The sequence below is a fragment of the Anser cygnoides genome, chromosome 4 (genome assembly GCF_040182565.1).
Source record: "Anser cygnoides isolate HZ-2024a breed goose chromosome 4, Taihu_goose_T2T_genome, whole genome shotgun sequence".
Classification (NCBI taxonomy): domain Eukaryota; kingdom Metazoa; phylum Chordata; class Aves; order Anseriformes; family Anatidae; genus Anser; species Anser cygnoides.
In genome coordinates, this window is record NC_089876.1 from 46206624 (window position 1) to 46226230 (window position 19607).

Sequence of the window (19607 nt, forward strand, 5' to 3'; positions counted from 1 at the left end):
AGCTCTAGGTCATTCTTGGATTAAAAACAAAAGATTTCACCCTGACTGAAATTCTCTTTAATACCTTCACATCAAACAAACGAACAACCAAAACGATCATCTAGATTATAACAACTTTTTTTTTTTTTTTACAACATTTACTTCTTGTCCTTCATCACCTTTTTTGCAGTTATATTTTTAAATTTGTAAATATTTAATATTGTAGGTTTACTTTTTGTTTTTTATTTTAGGTTTATTTTTACAATATTTTTAATATCGTAGGTTTGTTTTATGTGGTAGCTCAGCTTTTGCAGTAACATTGTTAGATTTTTGTGCTTCCTGTCTGAACAATGAAGGTTCTGCAAGCATAAACTTACTGGGAAAAATTCTGGTACTGGAACTGCAAGAAATTAGATGAAACCTCCCTACGCCTTTGTGAACTGCAGAGAGCCAGTGCCAGCCACAAGAATGGGTAACGCTGGCTGAAGGGGCTGTGCCACAGGGAGCATGTGCAACACCTTGCGGGAACCACATCTCCTGGCAGGGCCCCAGGAAATATTTAAAACTCCCCTCTACCAAGAAAGCACCCTCCTGTGGACATGGCAGCAGACACTGCTTGCTGCCTTTGTAGCAGACAGAGCAAGGATTTTGCACAGGAGTCCAACTTTTATCACAGTGAGTGAGGTCCAGTGAATGTAACTGCAAATAACCAAATGTTCCTGTGTGACAGCTTTAGATATTCATTGTAGGGATAGATAGATCGTGGCAGGTAAAACAACTCCCTCCTCTTTGCAGTTTTACAAGTTCTGAAGTTGCATGTGAGTATACATTAGTTGCATAAAAAAGGAAAAATCAGGGGCTTGTTTAGAAGTCAGTACTATGATCCAACCCATCACATCAATGTGTCAAGATGAATGGATTCTTAGGGAAACAGCAGGTACAGGCAACAATATTTTGGCCGTCAGTAATAGACATAAACCTATCTCCTTTCCCTCCCTCAAGAAACACGGATGTGAAAGGGAAGAGAAAAAGAAGTCAGAACCTACACGTTTCTGAAGTAAAACTAAAGAAAAAAGCATTAAAAAAAACTCAAAAGGCACTCAGATTAGCTTTCTGAGGAATTTCATGCTTACTAGCAATATCACTTTTTTAAGAAAATAAGTATATACAACTTTCAGCCCCATTTTAAGACATAATCCTCCGTGAGAAATTACTGGCAAGGTATCTTTTATAACATTGCACTAATATAGATCTCTGGTAACAGCCTTACACAGGCTGTCACTGCTATTCTCTGATGTAGGAGGGAGACAAGTATGTGAGGCAGCACAGACTGGCAGAGCAGGCTATACACACTACACTTGCCAAGAAGCCTTAAGTATAGAGGAAAACTGTGCCATTCAGCCAAATTTGGAGCCTGTGGAAGTCTAGCAGCGATAAATAGTGACACCTAAGGGAAGGAATGGAGCATTCCCAGGTGGGGAAAAAAAAAAAAAAAACAGCTATCCAAAGTCATGTCAAAATTACCTTTGAGATTCCCAGGAAAAACACAGTTGTAAAATGACAAGTTATCTACCACTACCCGGCCAGAATAGGAAGACTACGGAAAAAAATATATATATCTGTAATTAGAAATATCATCTAAGGCAACTTCATCTGCCTTTGTCCTCTATGTAGAATTGACAAAACTCCTGGTATCCAAGAAACTTTCCACATGCAGAACTTTTAAAGCAGTACAATATAACATCAACATTATGGTTGATACCAGATCAATTCCACGGAACAATGAATTTCTCCAAAAATGGTCAGATTCATTCTCTCTGTGGAAGAAATCATTTTCCCCTCTGGAACAATAAGTTGGTAGCTTCATATGGCACAGGATCAACAAAGCTTGCACGTCCTCTAGATAGTCTTGGTGGTAGCAGGCAATAGGTTTGTTTTCCTGTTCTGCTATTCTACAGGCTATACCTCCTCAGGAACATGCTTCTCACAATAATTTTCTGCTCCACGTCTCTGAGAGCAGATCCCCACATTTGTACCATTCAGCAACCATAATGCTTAAAGATTCTGTCACTTGAAATAGAAAACTGCACTGACAAAAGAATTATATAGGCTTACCAGGCTAGGAAACAAATCTTCCCTTCCTTTCCTTTCCTGCTTTAACACCTCTGAGCTTAATTTTAGCTCAAGCAAGTCCCTGTCAATGCCAGTAAAATACTTTAACTGAGAATTAGACCTCAGAGACTGCAGGAAATTGACCTTAAGTTACAGTCTCACCATTCTGACACATCTTCAGTATCGTACTGTGTCATGTTCTTGTTTGTCCATGTCCCGCAATACAGCATCTGTGTGTTTCTCTAGCTTAATGTCACCAAATGCTAGTTTACACAGAAGGGCTTGCTTAGGTTCTAGCTCGTTATATACTGTACAAACACAAATTAGCAGCTTACAAAAAATTATTCTGCAAGCTTCAATATCTGAGATCATAGAAACAGACAGTTTATTGTCTTCAGTAGCAGTATAATAGTAGATTCTTACAGAAGAGTGTTAACAGCACAAGTATGCAGTTATATATTCCCCGTACTCCTCCAGCTTCCAGCAGCCTGTGGTTTGAAGAATTAATTCCTTTATATGTAAGTGTTACAGCTGTGTTTAATGAGCTTCTCTTCCATGACTCTTAACCTGTGCAAACCTTTTGGCATCTACAATGTTCTTTGACAGTGAACTCCACAGTTCAGGGGTACACTATGAGACAACTTTTTTCATTTTGTTTTGAAACTCCTGATAGTTTCTTTCGATGCCCTTCTTTCACAGACTGGAAAATACAATGACCAATTGCACCCTATTTGTAGTTTCAACATCATTCAACACTTTATAGACCCTATTATACCCCCCCAGAGAACTCTTTCACAGACTGGAGAATCAGGTTTACAGTCACTTCTCATGTGGAAGTCGTTCTGCAATTTTGATCTTCCTTGCCATTGTTTTTGCTCTTGACTTATTATATCAGAGCAGTTATGGTATTTGTTTTGTTCACATTCCATGTTAATCATTCCTAACACCTACCTGCTATTTTTGTAATCACCACAGAGCATTGAGCTGACATTTTCATAGAACTACCCATATCTACAGTATCTCTTTCCTGACTGGCAATAGCTAATTCAGAAGTCTTCATCACATATATAAATAGCTAAGAATCATTTTCTTCATGTGTTGTTTTACCTTTCACTGCAGTGAACTTCATTATTTCTTATGCAACCAATGTGACAACACCCTTCTTCAGCTCTTTGCAGTAAGCTTTAGTTTTTACTGCTCTGCACAGCTTAATGCCATCAGCAAACATTGCCACCTTCCTCTTTACTGTTCCCTAGATTGCTGACATTGAATAACATGGTGAAAAACCTACCCTGAGAAAACCAGGCATTTGTTCCTATCTGCTGCTTTCTGTCTTTTCAGCTGTTACAAATCTATATGAAGGCCTTTCCTTTTATCCTGTGGTGTTTTGATTTCCTTTAAGTATTGGGGGGGGGGGGGAAGAAGGTGTATTTCTGAAGACCTTTTAAAGTCAACATGAATTACATCACCCTTGTCAAGCACACAACAGTGATTCCTTCAGGGAACTACAACAGAGTTGTGAGACACAATCCCCTGCAGAAGTTACACTGGCTCTTCCTGAATATATTATCTTTATCTATGGCTTCACTACCCCATAGAGACATTAGACTTACCAGTCAGGAATATTCCCAATCCAAAGTCCTTTTTAAAAATGGTGACACATTTTCCACCTTCCATGGTACCAAGGCATTTTTAAGGGATGGCTTGTATAACACAAGCAAGGCTCAGTCGTACCTAAATAAATCTTCAACCATTCACTCTCTCCTCTCTATTTCACATTCATGCCGCCTTTTTCAGAATGCCATAGTAACCTTTCCCATCCATTCTCTAAGGAAAGCACAGAAACTATTAGTAACAATTCCTTATTAAAAGCTTCTAATTTGTTTGGGTTTGGGTTGTTTGCTTGGTTTTTGTTGTTTTTGAAGAAGGTCTTCTCCTATATGAAGGGGGCCTAATGACCAAAGTTTCTATCCTTTACAAAGTAGGTGGATTACAAACAAAAACAACAACCTTTTTGACATTCATTCAAATTCTGACCTCAACTAAAGGATAGTGCAGAACACCATAACAACAGTATTTGGAGTGATAAACATCACATAAGAGCGATCAACATCCATCTGCTCGGGAATGTGCATACAAATAACTCGGCAATGATAAAAACGTGATTTGGAACAACAGGTCTGATTAGCTATAAAGTGCAGGTCTCTCCTGATTTTAACTGTTATTTAGGTTTTGTTAAGGAAATTTAAGGGAGAAAAAAAAAGTTTTCAGTGCTATACTTTTAGTGACACTTAGGCATCAAACTCTGATTTTGTGCACTTGAAAACCCCTCTCCTTTCAGTAATCTTAAGTTTTGCATAAAATATAAACAAAAGGGAAAAAAACAGAAAATTATGTGCATGTGTATGCTTCTTACAATATACAGTCGGTGAACATAAGCAAAGGATTTACATTTATAGAACAGAGGTAGCAATTAGAAGATCACACAACTACTCCAGGTTGAATGATTTAGATCTTTTGTGGTATCACTGAGTAATTGCCACTGAGCAAATCAATTTTGTGAATGTCATAAATACTGAATAACTGAGAAACATGAATTTTCAAAACCTTATTGATACCACACAATTTAAAAAGTCATAATCATCTTCTAGATTCTTCTGGAGGATAGCATTATTTGAAATAGGTTTAAAATAAAGCTTGACTTTTAAATATGGAAGTATCATTTATTTATTAGTAATAATATAGTTCATGCTCTATTTAAAGTAATCCAACTCATTGTTTCACTAGGGAAACTCCAAGAAAACAAGTACAACAAGAGGAGCTTCCTACTGAAGCTCCACTGTTGACATTCCTTTATGGCAGACTTAGGATCCAGTCCAATGAAAATGTACCAGAAGTAAATCTGTTCTCCAGTGTTCTTAAAGACATTGTAGCAGTTGAAAAGAATGTAGACATATAACCTGTTGCATACCCCTGCCAAATGGTAAGTCAAAAACTATTTTTTGCTATAATAATAATAAACAAATATCCCAGAGCAGCTCCAGCAAGAGCTTGTTCTTAAGACACACATATTGGAGCAGACTGATCATTGCCTGCTCCACGGCAAATGGTTGTGATCCACATTTGATATGAACACACACAAACGATATCCATGTAGCTCATTGAATTCTTATGCATGTTTTACCCCCTTTTGTAATCTTTGCCAACTAATCCAATTTACCACCTCTAGTATCACTTCTTGCAACAGCCTGACCTGCACAGCTTGCCACTGAAGTATTTCCAGCTTCCCTCTCCCTGGGCTTCCTCCTGAGAGTCTAGCTGTCCAAGGTATAATTGACGATATCAACAAGAGACCAGTAACAGAGATCAAAATTTAACAGTGTTCTGGGGAAAGGAAAAGAGAATTGCACTACATCAGGAAAAATATAAAAGCTTACCTTCCATAGATGTAAGAAAGCTGTTCCCGTCTTATTAAAGATATCAGTCAGTAACTGGATTAATTCAAACTAGTTTAACAACTGCACAAGCACACTTGAATAATAAAGTATTTCACACAAATTCAAAGAACAGTTTTACTAACCCAGGCTATTTATATAACCTTGTACTATAAAGAAATTTCCTGTAGGGATTTTAATCCCTACAGGATTTATTATTAATTAATTAAATTTACTAGGTATTTTAATTTTAAAAATTTAATTTTTAAATGTATTAAGTATAATAGAAAGTTGCATCTTAGTTTTAAGGAGTAATAATACAAAGTCTGTTCTTGTAAGTAGAAAGAAAATAGTTGTAGAACAACATTTCTTTCATCTTTATTCAAGTCTCTTGGTCTTTTATTGAAAATATTCAATAATATTTTATGACTCATGGGTGAGAATGAAGATAAGTCATCACAGGGGAATCCACAAAGCAATCACATTTTTTGGTATCATATTTGTTGTGTAGCTGAAAAGTTTAGGATCTGAGCGATACTTCCCTACTTGAATGCCCACAGTTAGATGATCCCAATCTGCTCTATACTCCAGCCATCTCTTCCCAGCCTCCCACTCATTAATAGACAATGGTGTAAGGAGACAGCAACATAAGCCTTTACTGAATTCAGTAGTTTCTGAGATCTTGCAGCCTTTCCTGTAAAAATACTAGGAACATAAACTGAACCTATTTAGAAAGGACACCCTACAGGAAAGTCTCTTATAGTCCCATCTCTTATGTGCCTTTAACCTCTGGTAACAGCTGAATGACGCACGGGGCAGATTTGTGGATCTCCAGCAGGTATTTAACATGCAATTAAAATCCCCTATCCTGGGATATTTTCTTATAACTACCTCTGGCCTTTGAATTGCCACACACAAAGAAAAAAATAAACTGTTTACAGGGCAGGAATGCTAAAAACACATTCCATTAAAATAGTAAATTAGTGCTGACAGTGTCCCATTTAACTGTAAGTTTTGAGAAGTGAAACAAGAGGAAGCCTAAGCTTAAACATGTTTATTTAGCTAGAACATGAAGGAGCTCACTTTTTCACCTGTTCTGCTAATTTATACACAGCCTATTTCACTCTTCAAACATGCAAACAATTCAAACTTTGAGGAAGGGAAAAAAAAGTAATGTCAACCCTTTCAAATGGCTATTTGTCATCATGGAGTTTCCTAAACTCTAAATCCAAGACCTTGTCCATTGAGCGCAATCCTCTTGGAAAGCAAAAAGGCACAGAGATGTTAAAACAAATCTAGTAGAGCGGTTCAAAGGTATTCCAAGTGTCTAACCAGAGTAAACATCAATGTTATGTAGATCGCTATGAGGATCTTGCTATTCTCTGTATTGCAATAAACTGCTCTATTAATGGTGTTCCTTGCGTTACTAACTCCCTCAAGCTTATCAGCTTTCCAAGATAGTTTTTCCTGAGTTGATGTTGACTAGCATGCCTGGGACCGTCCCTCACCTTTCAGTTTTGCAGTGGTTTAGTCCCTCCCCACCATGTCTTACATGACCCTGCCCACTGAACAGATATGACAAATTTTAAATTTTACCATGTAAAAAATAATCACATCTCTCCTATCATTACACAAGCCTGCCTTACACCTTGGCACTGACGGATATAACACTTGGAGTGGTCTGGAGAGGGAACGTGCCTGTGGAATAGTAATGATCTACTTGGTTTGGAAACTCACTAACTGCAAGAACAAACTGAGGTCCTCCAGCCAGTCACTACACTTCTGTGGCTAGAGAAACGTTACACCCTGCTTGTCTGGTCATAGCACACTACTTACAGCGAATAGATAAGAGAAATGAAGGAGAAGATGAAGTAGAGAAATGGGACGAAGGAAGAAGGAAGGAAACTATGGGAAAAAATAGAATACCGGAGACAGATTCGCTAGGATTCAGCTGATAGAGGCTTGGCAATAAGTGTCTGATGATAAGCAGTTGCTCTGACAATTTGTGGAAGTCAACCCGCAGCTCCTGTCAGGTTTTGGGATCAGCTGGCAACTAACTGTTCCCAGCTCCAATAGTTATCACAGCATAAATAGTTCATTTGAAGGAAAAACTAATTCTCCCCATAGGCAGGGAGTCTTGGTCTCCTGTTCAACTCCAGGTGGAGTATAAACTGCTCTCCTAAATGATAAAACACACAAAAGGAACATGGCAGATTCTTGACCTTTTATCCTTTACTGAGACAAGCACTTATTGCAGAGTAGCTGTCCATCTGCTCTGTTAATACCATCTACATTTCAATAGCATACAGTGATAAAAAACAGCTGTTCAGCATCAGAAAATGTAAAGTTTACCTAATTTAACACCTGGCACAAAATGCAGCAAGTTATTATTAAAAAAGGCAAGTATATTGGGATGCATTTCAAGGAAAAAACACAGACCCATGCTTAACAGATTATTTATGACATGTCTAGTCAAGTATAAGAATACTCACTTCATTTGAGTTTTAAACACAGACCACTGATATTAGTAACCTCTATTCAATCTGACTAGAGTAACCTCTACTGAGTGCTAACCATCTGAATTACCAACTCTCACTGACTTGTTAAAAAAACCATCATTTCTGTAACTTCTCATTTAAGTTATACAAATGATGAAATGGAATGTTTTGTGAATATTCCTTTGCAAGCAGGGGTATTATCAGCTGTATAGATACATTTCTGGAAAAGAATACAAGGAATGAGACGCAATCAGGGACTAATTGTGCATCAAAGACTAAAAGAAAATGGAGAAATGGAAGCAAACGAACACAAATATCCAGAGTGTGTGACTGCAGCAAAGAGAAGGGCAGCCAAAACACAAAATGAATTAGTGCAGTCAAATCAGTTAGAGAAAATTGGATGGGTTATAACAAATCATGAAAAGAATAAAACTGAAGACAACGAAGGACTTTTAATAAATGAAAGGGCTGCTGAAATTAATGAGGCAGATCTAATGGTTGAATACTGCACTGCTTTACAAAAATGTCTTCTGTGAGGCAAGTTGAGAAGAGAACTGGCAAGTCATCTAGTAGTATAGACATGTAATGCATTGTAGGTAAGAGAGGACTTTAAAATGTGGCCATATATACCTAAGACCTAAACTATAGGAGAGGGTGGGAAAGGGGAAAGCAAATATGATACCACCGTAATAAATACAAATACAATCCTTGTGACTGTTATCAGTAAACCCAGCTCCAGTTACTGGCTAAATAATGGAATTAAACCATTTACTGTGTAGGAGGTAAAGTGAGCTGTTATCCAGAAACATCATGGATATGGATGATTGGGTACAGCTTATAAACATCTTACACATGCATTTAAAAAAATCAAAGGAAAAATAGGAAATGGAATTTTTGAAATTTATTTCATGGAATATTTGGGGATTTCAATTTACTTCTGCATAACAGTATTGTAAGAAGTTGCTATAAAACAAAAGTCCAGACAAGGGAAAGAAAGTAGAAGATATTAAAGGTGGTCCCATCATTCCTTCTAGTATCCTTTGCCCTGACTTTGCTATTCAAAATCCTTAACATCTGTTCTAGCTGTTTCAGTCCTAACCATGATATAATATAGGTCAGTTGATGTGCCTGTCCAAGGCTTGCTCTGTGAATCTCCTCTCGAAAGAGCAAAATGCAGGTAAGAATGAGGCAGAGGGTATAACAAGATCTTGTTGCTGACTGATGTGTACATTATGTTCTTCGTCAAATTACTTTCCATGGATTTCCTCATATCTGCAATAGGACCAAGGGCTAGTAATACAAGAAAGGTTTTCAGATAGCATTTTGGAGAATTAGTTGATACATGTAGAAGACTTAGTTGTCTTAGCAGTGCTATATAAACCTATAAATCTGAAACAATTTGCCCACTCTGTATATGCAACTCTTGCTTTCTGTGTGGGGATTGTTTGGATTTAGCTGCCTGTTCAACCACTGTCACTAACATGCACTATTCAAGTCTCCTTATTTATTCATCACTGTTCAGGGAGAAGACTGAAATCAGCATGGTTAGAATATGACCTTTTTGTTTCAGTTCATATAAATAATGTCATGAGATCGTATTTGCGCTCTCCCTGATGTGAATAGTTTCATAAGTGAACAGAAATAGAACCTTTCAGAAGTTTTGCAGTCACAAACACAGCATCTCCCCTAAGCGACAAAACAACAAAAAAGTGCAATTCAACCTCTAAATAGCAAGAATACAGAAAAGGCAAATTTGACCTATTTACTCAAGGAAAAGTGTATTCGCATTTCCTGTAATCCTCACTGATACTGACAGGAAATGTAAGAGTTCTATTTTTTTTTTTCCTCCACATCTTCAATAACATAAGAAATCATTTTACCCTAGTACCGAAGTAAATCACTCCTGCCCAATGCTTTGATTTTACTCAGAGATCAAAATACTTTGCAGCTATTTACAAAAAACTCTCTCTGCCTCACAGATGGAGTACGTGAAACAGACTGGCGACTTGTTTAGCAGCTTTACATCAGAGGAATGTCAGGACTCTAATTATGGCCATGTAATTCTCTGCTACGTGATCACGACCAAGCCTGGTCTAGCTCCAAAGCAGGCCTTGCACTGAGTGGAAGGTGGGACCAAATGACCTCCAGACAACTCTCTCAATCTAATGTTATTCCGTGATTCTAATTTGCTTCGTATCTCTCTGCTTCCCAGCCTGGACATACAAATCGCTATACAGATTTCAAGCCCCTGATTCAATGCACTGCTAGGCTTTTCCCAAAGTCAGCAGCTAAACAGAACCTAGTAAGACACAGAATTTTAAACAGCAAAATCTGGTCCTTAGCATTTAAGCATCGTAATATGTGGAGTGACAACTGAGTATCATTACAATTTTTAAAGTAAGTCTTAGCAAACAGCCTTCCTCCACAGCGCAGAATACCCAGCTGTTCTCAATTGGAAGAAAGCACCCATTGACTTCACTACATGTAAATAAGCGAATCGTATTTGTAAACAACTGGAGCTGTTTAACAATAAAGATCACACATCTAGTTTTAAAATATAAACTTCACAGAATTCTAAACTTTGCTGCTAGTACTGAACACGGGAGATCTCTTCTGTGCTGCAGTTTTGTTTAGATGTCAGTCAGTATCCAGTCAAAGTGGTTTGTTTTCTTTCCTCTGGGAAAACAACTTGAAAGCATAGAAAATATCAATTGAGAAACAGGATGGAATAGATTTATTTTAAAGCAAAGAGATGACCTCGTATTAGCTACCTTGACTAAAAGATCTGAATAGCTTCTTAGGCAACCAACAGGGTTATAAAAATTCTAAAAAATAGAATTACTTTTATTTCAACTAACTCTTTGCAAATCGGTACACACGGTGGCTGATACTAGTGTCTTTATGATATTTCATTGCCACAAGTAAGTGGTCTAAAATTAGGACTTTTTTTAAAGGCAACCCCAGACAGTTACCTTGCAAGTCTTCTGAGTTTTGTTGATGTACCCGTGTTTTCATAATTATCTCATTTGCCTTTTAGCAAGGACAACACATCTTATGATTTGTCAAATGTCAGGGGTTGTGCTGATCATGCTCTAGCATCAACATTCTTGTTTTATTGCTGCTTTCTCTGCAGTATTTGCAAGAGATTCTTAAATCCTTGCAACTACAGCTTTTCTAATTTTATTATTTCAGTTGTTCCACATTCATCCAAGGGCACTTTCAAAACTTTAATTTAAATTGTAATTTCTGGCTGCTGGCCACAATACATCACCTAGGAACCAGATAGTTGTGTATTTAATACATTTGGGTCGTTGTTTTTTTACTTTCAACTGTGTTTGTTTCTTCCAGATGTATTTTCTCTTAGAGGTTCAAAGAGCTACTTAACCACAAAACTAAACCACAAAACCCACTTCTGATGAGCTGGAAAGAGTTTGGGATTTATGGAGTACTTCCCTATTTACAGCTGAAAATCAATTGCAGGTCATCATGCCTTTTAGTTTATGATCTTTTGAACTGGAGTGCACTCGATTAAACAGTTACCATCACCCACCATCTTCCTGTCTATAAGATATTCCCCCATAACAATCAAGAGGAGCAAATCTGTGAAACTACTTAAGCGTTGCAGTTCAGAGCCTGCTGCAGTTGATTAGCTCACCAGCAAAGACAACACCACAGCCAGTACCTTCGGTAGGGAACAGAGGGAGCTGAAGAGCTGCCAGGAGAGGTAACCTTCCGCAGACACAAAGATAGATGGGGAGGTAGCAGCTTAAAGCACCGGAGGTAAAACTGACACAACATGTCTGTCAGAGCCTTTGTATGTTTTTAAAAAGCACACACAGTCGATGTTTCCTTTGAGAACAGAAAGAAGGCACACAGAGGTCTTTCTCAGGTAACATACCTCTAGCTTTGTTGCAGAAGCCACTGCCTTTTACATTTACATTATGCCACTGCCTTTACACCTCATTCAAAAGGAACTATTGCGCTTTATGCATTTTTTGTAATATCTACCCACCCTTAGCTTTCCATCAGAGAAAAATTATCAAGGAGCAAACAGACTGCAAGGGTGAGCCCCTGTGCTTGCTAGCGTCAGCTGTCAGTCTTTTTTTTCCCCCTTCTCCTTTTCAAGATGGGCTTCAGAGCTGCATTTCTATCCTTCCAAGGAGTAGCTTTCAATTCCTTCATTCTCAGAGATTACCCACCCAAAGAAATTAACAGGAAAAAGTACTGTGGAACCAAGTATGTAGCATGTATGTAGTAGCTGTTATGAAATCTCTCTCTGCAGATACTCACAACCAAACGAAGGTGCCTCTACCTTCACTGGTTGCTTTGTAAAGTCTGGGCATAGGGATCAGACATAGGACATATGCAGAATATCAACAGCAGGTGATCGCTACAGAGCTGACTTGACTGGACTACAAGTTTTGCCCTCATGAACTGTGACCAAAATTGAATACAGGGATCCATGCTAGCTTTTTTTTTTCCAAAAAGAAAAGACATGTTTCATGAGAAAGAGCAGGAACAAACCACAAGCAAGACCAAACGTGGTTTTTTTTTTTTTTTTTTTTTTTTTTTTTTTTTTTTTTTTAGTTCCAGGCTTATTTCTTCCCAGGTAGTTCAAATCTGGGGGGCTAAGATGTATTCTGCCCCCAGTTCTATCTTATTCTTCACAACCATCCTTTAGTTCACCCCAAGCTTTTTGTTCTGTTTCCCTGCCTGGGTTCCAACTAAACATTCTGACACATTCAAAAGAAATGCACTGAAGTACTTGACACCTGCAGTAAAGTATTAGTACTTAAGATGTCTGAAGTTCATGGTCCCCATTCTTCAAATTCATATTTGTTATTATATTTAGGCATATATTAATAACAAAACATTGCAAGACAACACACTTGTCTTGGTTTGAACCTGCAAAATAGCTCTAATCTAATGACTACAAGCCACTTCTCAGTTCTCTCATGAAGAGCTTCACCTTGGCACACAGCCCCTTCCTCAATGGTATAAATCAGTAACATTTCTTTTTCTTTCCCATAACAATGCTTAACTACTATTTCCACAGTGGTTCACTTAGCTTGCTGTAGGAGATAGGAGATCTATATAAGGAGCAAATCACAGGTTTTATTTGTTTGCTGCCTTTGTAAATAGTTTGCAATATGTAAAACCATGAAGATGAATGGGTAATAGGAAAAAGGAGGTACAATTCCTACCTCCAAGAATCTTACCATATGATACTGTGTAGTACTTATTCCCTTCTCTAAAGGAAAGGAAAATGTCCTTTTTACCTTCCTTCTTCTGTCTAGCCTGATCTAAATGTAAACTCTGTGGGTACTATGCATCATATGTGTAGATACCACCTATTACAGCTCATTACTCTCAGCTAGGACCAGCATATTTGCACAAACAATAATAAAAGCCACAAGAAGTCACCTGACATCTTCCAAGTGTTATTTTTCTGAGTTGCACAAAGAAATAGGTATAGATTAATGAGTTTTAGCAAGTTATGTTGATGTCTACATATCCAAATTTCCTTTCCCCTGTCTCTTCTTGGCATGGAGAAGATCAGACACTTGCACAAAATGAAACACTGCTTTATTTTTAGTACAGAAAAGCACACAGCCAGAGATATGGCTAGCTAGAGCTGCACAGCTGCTTAACAGAAATTTGTGAGCTAGAGATTCCTACGACCATGCATGATCACATCTCATAATTCTTCCTAGATCTCAGGGAATATCCAACAATTTGGTTTGAACCAGCCTAGTCCACAACAGGACTGTTATTAAGCATGGCAGTAATAGGTCACAAACTACTCCTCAGTGATGGAAATGCAATGATATAATAGTCAAGCAATCTGTTCTAGAAGGAATCTTTAAGACACCAAGGGTTTTCTCCTCCCCTCCACCCCCTTATTTTTAGTGCTGACAGACAAATAATTGCACTCCAGCAAATGAGAGATTTAAGATTCCCTTTTGTTATTGTTAAATGTCATAGGTAGCAAACACATGTTCCTCTGCTTACAAAAGGCAACAAGAGGAAGACACAACTAAGCTGTATAACATGATACAAACACATGATTTAGTAAATAACCAACATGCATTTCATGCTCTATCCTTGGAAATTATGTTATTTTCACATTTTTTATTTGCCTATAACCACACTAACATTTTCTTTCTGTAAATATTAATATAAAATGTATATTTCTAAAATAAATAAATAACCCAGAATTCTCCACATCCTCTAGTTACCCACGAGATGGCAGTGCTTGCATCATACAGAGCAATCTGACCTAAACGATTTTCAGTACAATCTTTTCCCCCCACCCGTGATTATGCATACGGCTGTTAGAAGATGGTATTTTCCTCATATCCACACAAGACCCTCACCATTCAGCAGCTGGTTCAGCATTATTTACCATGCTGTAATAATGCATTTTACAGACTACCCATCAATTGACAGCAAGTTTGGAGAAAATGTCTTGGGGTTGACTCCTGTGAACATACTAGCCTCAGAAACGTATAAAAAAAATTGCAGGCTTCATCTCTGGTGCAAAGTAACGCAAGGGCAGCTAAATTCGTTGGTTTATCTCCTCCAGACAGCTGGCTAGCTATCCAGTACCCACTCAACAGCTTAATCCAAACTGGTGATGAATTGTAATAATCATTTATCATTCTATGTATGCCTATGCAGCAAAATAAAAGCATGATTGTGCAGGTGTTGCAACGCATGTACTAGTTTAATATAGCTATTACAGGAAATAATAGTATTGAATACAAAATAACATATGCTGTCAACTCAGCTATGAACTTCACATATACCCTTAGTTTTCATTCAGCTTGCTGATGTCATTCATGCTAACAATATTAAACATACACCGAACACCTGCATTGCATACAGTCGCATCTGCATTTAGCTGCACAGACATTCACTGTCCAGATTAAATCATGTTTTACCTGAAAAGCAAGGAACTATCATTACTGTAGACAAAGGAGCAAAACACGAACGTTTCTGCTACTGTGAAACTATTACCACTCCGAAGATAATGTAGGTAAATGATAGAAAAGAAAATCTAGTGCAATGGTGGTACTACCATTTTCTACTCTAATTAAAAATAAAAGTCTTCCCTTCAAAATAGTAAAGTATCAGTCAAGCAAGAACAGGATCATGACCTTTTATCTGAAAAGGTTTTCACATAAGACATACTTCACAAATGAAATATTAACTCCCTGTTCTGCTTTCATCCAGTTTACTCTTATATTCTTTAATAGATGTTCCAAGGCCAAATAACATCAACCTGCAATTTCAAATGTCACTAAGCCTGAGAATCTCCTGTTCTACAGTAAAAGAGCATCAGAGGTGAAAAAGTTCTAGCATGTCCACAGCACAATTGTTTTCCTGCTATTCAAAATTAAAGTCAGTGTGCTGCAAAAATGTTCAATTTATTAAAAAATTATAAAATAAATTCAGACTACAAGTATTTTTATAATATGGTAACAGCAGACTCATGATTATCGTGCCAGTAAAAGATGAGACAATAAAAAAGAAAACCAGATGGAGTAACTTTTGACATATGTAGGTTTGCACACCAATCAAATATACTGTATATACCAGCTGGTGTAAACCCAGCTCACATGGGACCATAAGCCTGTATATTAATGGCTAAAACACTGAAATAGGGCAGTTACTGCATTTGGACTTGGAATGAACTTGTATGCTCATATTCTTTTTTACCCCTGCATGTCTTGCTAAATTTGAATTCCTCTTATATAAGAGCAGAATTACAAACCAGCACAATTTAAACTACTTTGGCATATGTCCTTGTTAAGCAGATTAATAGCCTAATTCCCTGTCATCTGCTCTGGCTAACTACTAGTTTCCAAGTGTTACAGTTTTCTGTTCTATAAAGTAGCACACACGCTGAAAATTTATTTGATTTTTTTTTTAAAAAAAAAACCTGTAAGAGCTAGCATATTTCCTAAAATTTCTCTAGGCTTGATTTGGAACTAAACCCTAGCATCTGACCTTTCTACTTCAGCTGGAAAAAAAGAAAAAAAAAGTCAGAATTATTACTTTCTTTCCAAATTCAGACCTCAGCAAATATTTTTCTGGATTCTGGAACGGCTCAAGGTTACTTGATGCCTATAGTCATACTTGCTCTTTTGTCAGCAGCTAGCTTCTCGTGCCCTTCAGCTAGATATATGACTGAGAGTTATTCCTGATTGATTCATAGCTGACCTTAAAATTATTTAGTTTAAGGCTTTGGCTTCTCAAGAATAATAGTTGGCTGCAGTTGACAATCTATGTAAAATACTTGAATTCCATATTATTTCCTACTCTGCAAAGCAGAACAGACCACTACCATTTCTGGAAGAGACGTGACTAGCTTTACAGCAAACTGTTCACTTTCTAGCCCATTCACGCTACCAGAACCTGAGAAACTCACCAAATTTCCCTCACTTACCTCTTGTGATTTCTTTATTGATGAATCAAATTCTTTTCCTCTCCTCAGATCTGTCAGGATGAGTGATCCTAAAGGAAATGGTAAATCGAGAAGTCATGATGTAACAATATTCTCAGTCTAAGTCATCTATAGAGAATAAAGGTGATATTCACAACAATGCTAATGCCAACAATTAAGCCCCAAAGCAACAGTTTATTATTCTGTTAAGGCCAAAAGTGCAATTTGGCAGAGTTCCAGCATAAGCTTTGACCATGCTAGCTGTAGCAGCTGAGACACAATTCTCCTCTAATATAAATGGTTGTGCTGGCAGAAAATAGTCAAATGTATGGATTTGTTGTCAAAGATACAAAGAATACTGAAATGTACAAGCTAAAGTATCACTGGTACAGAAAGAGCACATGAAGATTAAAGGAATAGTCACTGAATGGTATCTGATCTCCTTTTAAAAATTAAGGCAACATTCTTACAAAATGAAAGCCAATTGATTGCTAGCTCTTTTCTGTATAGGAACTGACACCAATAACTGAACTTTATTTTGTAGTGTGCCACTGAACAGAAATTATTTTACTAAGTTCAACTAAAACCTTTGCTTTTACTTAAGAACTAAATAGCAGCATGCCATTCTCTAGAAAATCTGACATCACACATAAAAACATCCACTCTGTAATTACTAAAGCAGTCACACAAACCAAGAAGGGCAGGGTTAGGTTTGGCCCCTCAACTCCAAAATAATGCTTCTCTTTAGATGCAACTCTCTAACAGAAGTTACCAGAGCTCTAAGCTGAAACCAGTCACGTGTCCGTAGCGTATATTAAAAGACAAAGGTTGAAATCACTGTCCTAAGGAGATACAACTCATAGTACCCTTCCATACCTAGCTGCGTGATAGGCCTTTAAAAATGCTATAAAGTTATCGTCAGTGATTCCATCAGTGATCATATCAGTGATTTCCATTTCTCATCATTGTATTGGTAGGGTACAAAACACAAAAAGTCTCACGCACTTTGCAGTCTCATACCAGCTATAGCACTGTTACCTAGGACTTCCACAACCAAGTAACAACAATGGCAAGGCATGAGGCTTCCCAAGAGAGAGATGCACACACATATGCAACTTTGCTCACCTTAGCCATAGCAACATACACCATCATTAGTAGTTTGCTTCTTCTCTGAAAAGAATTACAGCTTAATTCTCCTTCATCAGAATTTCAGTTGCAATCAATCATTGCATGATCAGAAAGAGGCTCCCTCAACCATTTTTTTTCAAATTAAGTATCTCACTTGACACTCCTGATTACTTTTGCCTTTCTCACAGCTGTATCATGTTAGCAGCCCAAAGAAAACTCTAATCAATAGAGAAAACTCTAATCAATAGTTCATTCTGCTCTTTCTTCCTTTCTGTTATTTCCAAGAGGTGTGCCACACCTTGAAGTACAAATTAATCCCTGAATGTATGACTTTACACTTTTACTTCTATGTTTCATCCCACTGTTTCTGCAGTCTTCAAGGTATTCTGTAAAATGTCATCATTCTCTGCTGTGTTAATTATGCCCCTTAAAGAGGCATTTTTAACTCAAGAGTTAAAAAAAATTCCTCCAAAAAGTAAACCTGGGAAGTAAAATTTAGAGTTCTACTAGATATTAAAACTCATATGTTCAATAGAGGTTGTTTTTTTTTTACACATCATGTTTTTCTTGAAGTCAGTTCCTCATTATGCCTCTATCTCCCACAAGCAAAGATCACCTATTTTTATTCTTTGTACCATGAGGCTAGTAAGCTTACTACCTTCTCTCTTGTCAATATGCTACTCTGATCTTAAATTTGATTAAGTTAAGTAACTTAGGCTTAGAGGTTTGTTTTGTTTTGTTTTCAAATGGTACTGCAAAATTTCTTCTCTTTTGGATGTAAGAGGTTTGTGTGCTTAAAAGCTTGTCAGTTTTCTAACAGCTGTATCAATTGCTCTAACGCAAGGCATCATTGCGTCTCCTTTTCTTGAAATTTGATGGTATTATCAAAAGATGTAATTTGTAAACTCTCCTTATTTGCTTTTTTTTTATATATAAAAAAAATCAATCCTTGGAATATTTTTATCTTAACGGTAATGGATGACAATACCCCTGAAGCCAGTGAAGTCATTTGTGAGACTGGGAGAAAGCAACTGGAAAAAATTATTACTTATTTTCTTTCTCTAGTCATTTTATTGCCTGCTTCTTGACAGACCTAAAAAGTTAGTTAATGGCATAGAACTACACTGTACAACAGCTTTGTTCTCAAAGTTAGCTGAAGAACATGCTATCCAACTTTCCTGTCCTTTTGCATTTTTGGAGGTCACTTCCCTGATCCAATTTGCATCATAACTTCACTGTTGGTTCTACCTGAAAAAACAAAGGCAGCAACCCCAGCTGGTCGGAAGAAACATCTAAGCACAAGGCTGAATACATGAGAATTTTTTGTAGTTGGCTTCATTTCAGTAATCACCACATTATAAAACTACAGTTTTCAAAAATTCCTTGAGCAGTTCATTTGTTGCAAAATATGTATTGTTCTATATTGTTGTTTCCATCTCTAGTTTCCATATATCATCAGGTTTTGGTCATCAATGAACTTCAGTTCCCTTTGCTGAAGTAGCTGTGCCAGAAAGCACAACTAATTTTTCATTTAAAGTCTACTGGTAATTCACTATACCAAACAAACGTTAGCATCGATCTTCAAAAAACGTACTTGAATCTTCTTGTTATTAATTTACTCTGAAATAACATAAATCTTCAGTTTTGTTTTTAAGATCTTACATTTCCCCTATTTTTAAGACTGTGACTAATCATACTTTTCAGTAAGACAACTGATGAAACAATCCATTCAGTCCTGGATCATGGATTGCTCAATTAGACATAGAGCAACTAGCCAGACTGTCATTTTGACTAAAGATACAGAATTTTGATGTCTTATATTAAACAGCAAGAGATGGAATTAAAATTATTAAGGATAATATAAAAAATGATGATAAAGTTAACAGGAAAACAGTATTAGATAAGTTTTAAAAGCCCCGATGACTTCTTCCTTGATAGGCTAGTGGAAAAGAGATGAGGTATTTCTTTGTCTGCAAATCGTGCCTTTTTTTTTTCTCTTGAAATTAT

The 19607-nt window shown here is 37.1% G+C and overlaps 1 long non-coding RNA gene across 1 annotated transcript in view; it reads right to left on the reverse strand.

Moving 5' to 3' along the window:
* Positions 1-17586, reverse strand: part of LOC136790820 (uncharacterized) — a 64210-nt gene extending 46624 nt beyond the window's left edge. Inside the window, exons 1-2 of the long non-coding RNA XR_010831516.1 lie at positions 17478-17586; positions 16476-16543 (exon numbers count right to left, since the gene is read on the reverse strand). This is a non-coding gene — a long non-coding RNA (uncharacterized lncRNA). The remainder of the gene's footprint in view (positions 1-16475; positions 16544-17477) is intronic.
* Between the last annotated feature and the right edge of the window lie 2021 nt (positions 17587-19607).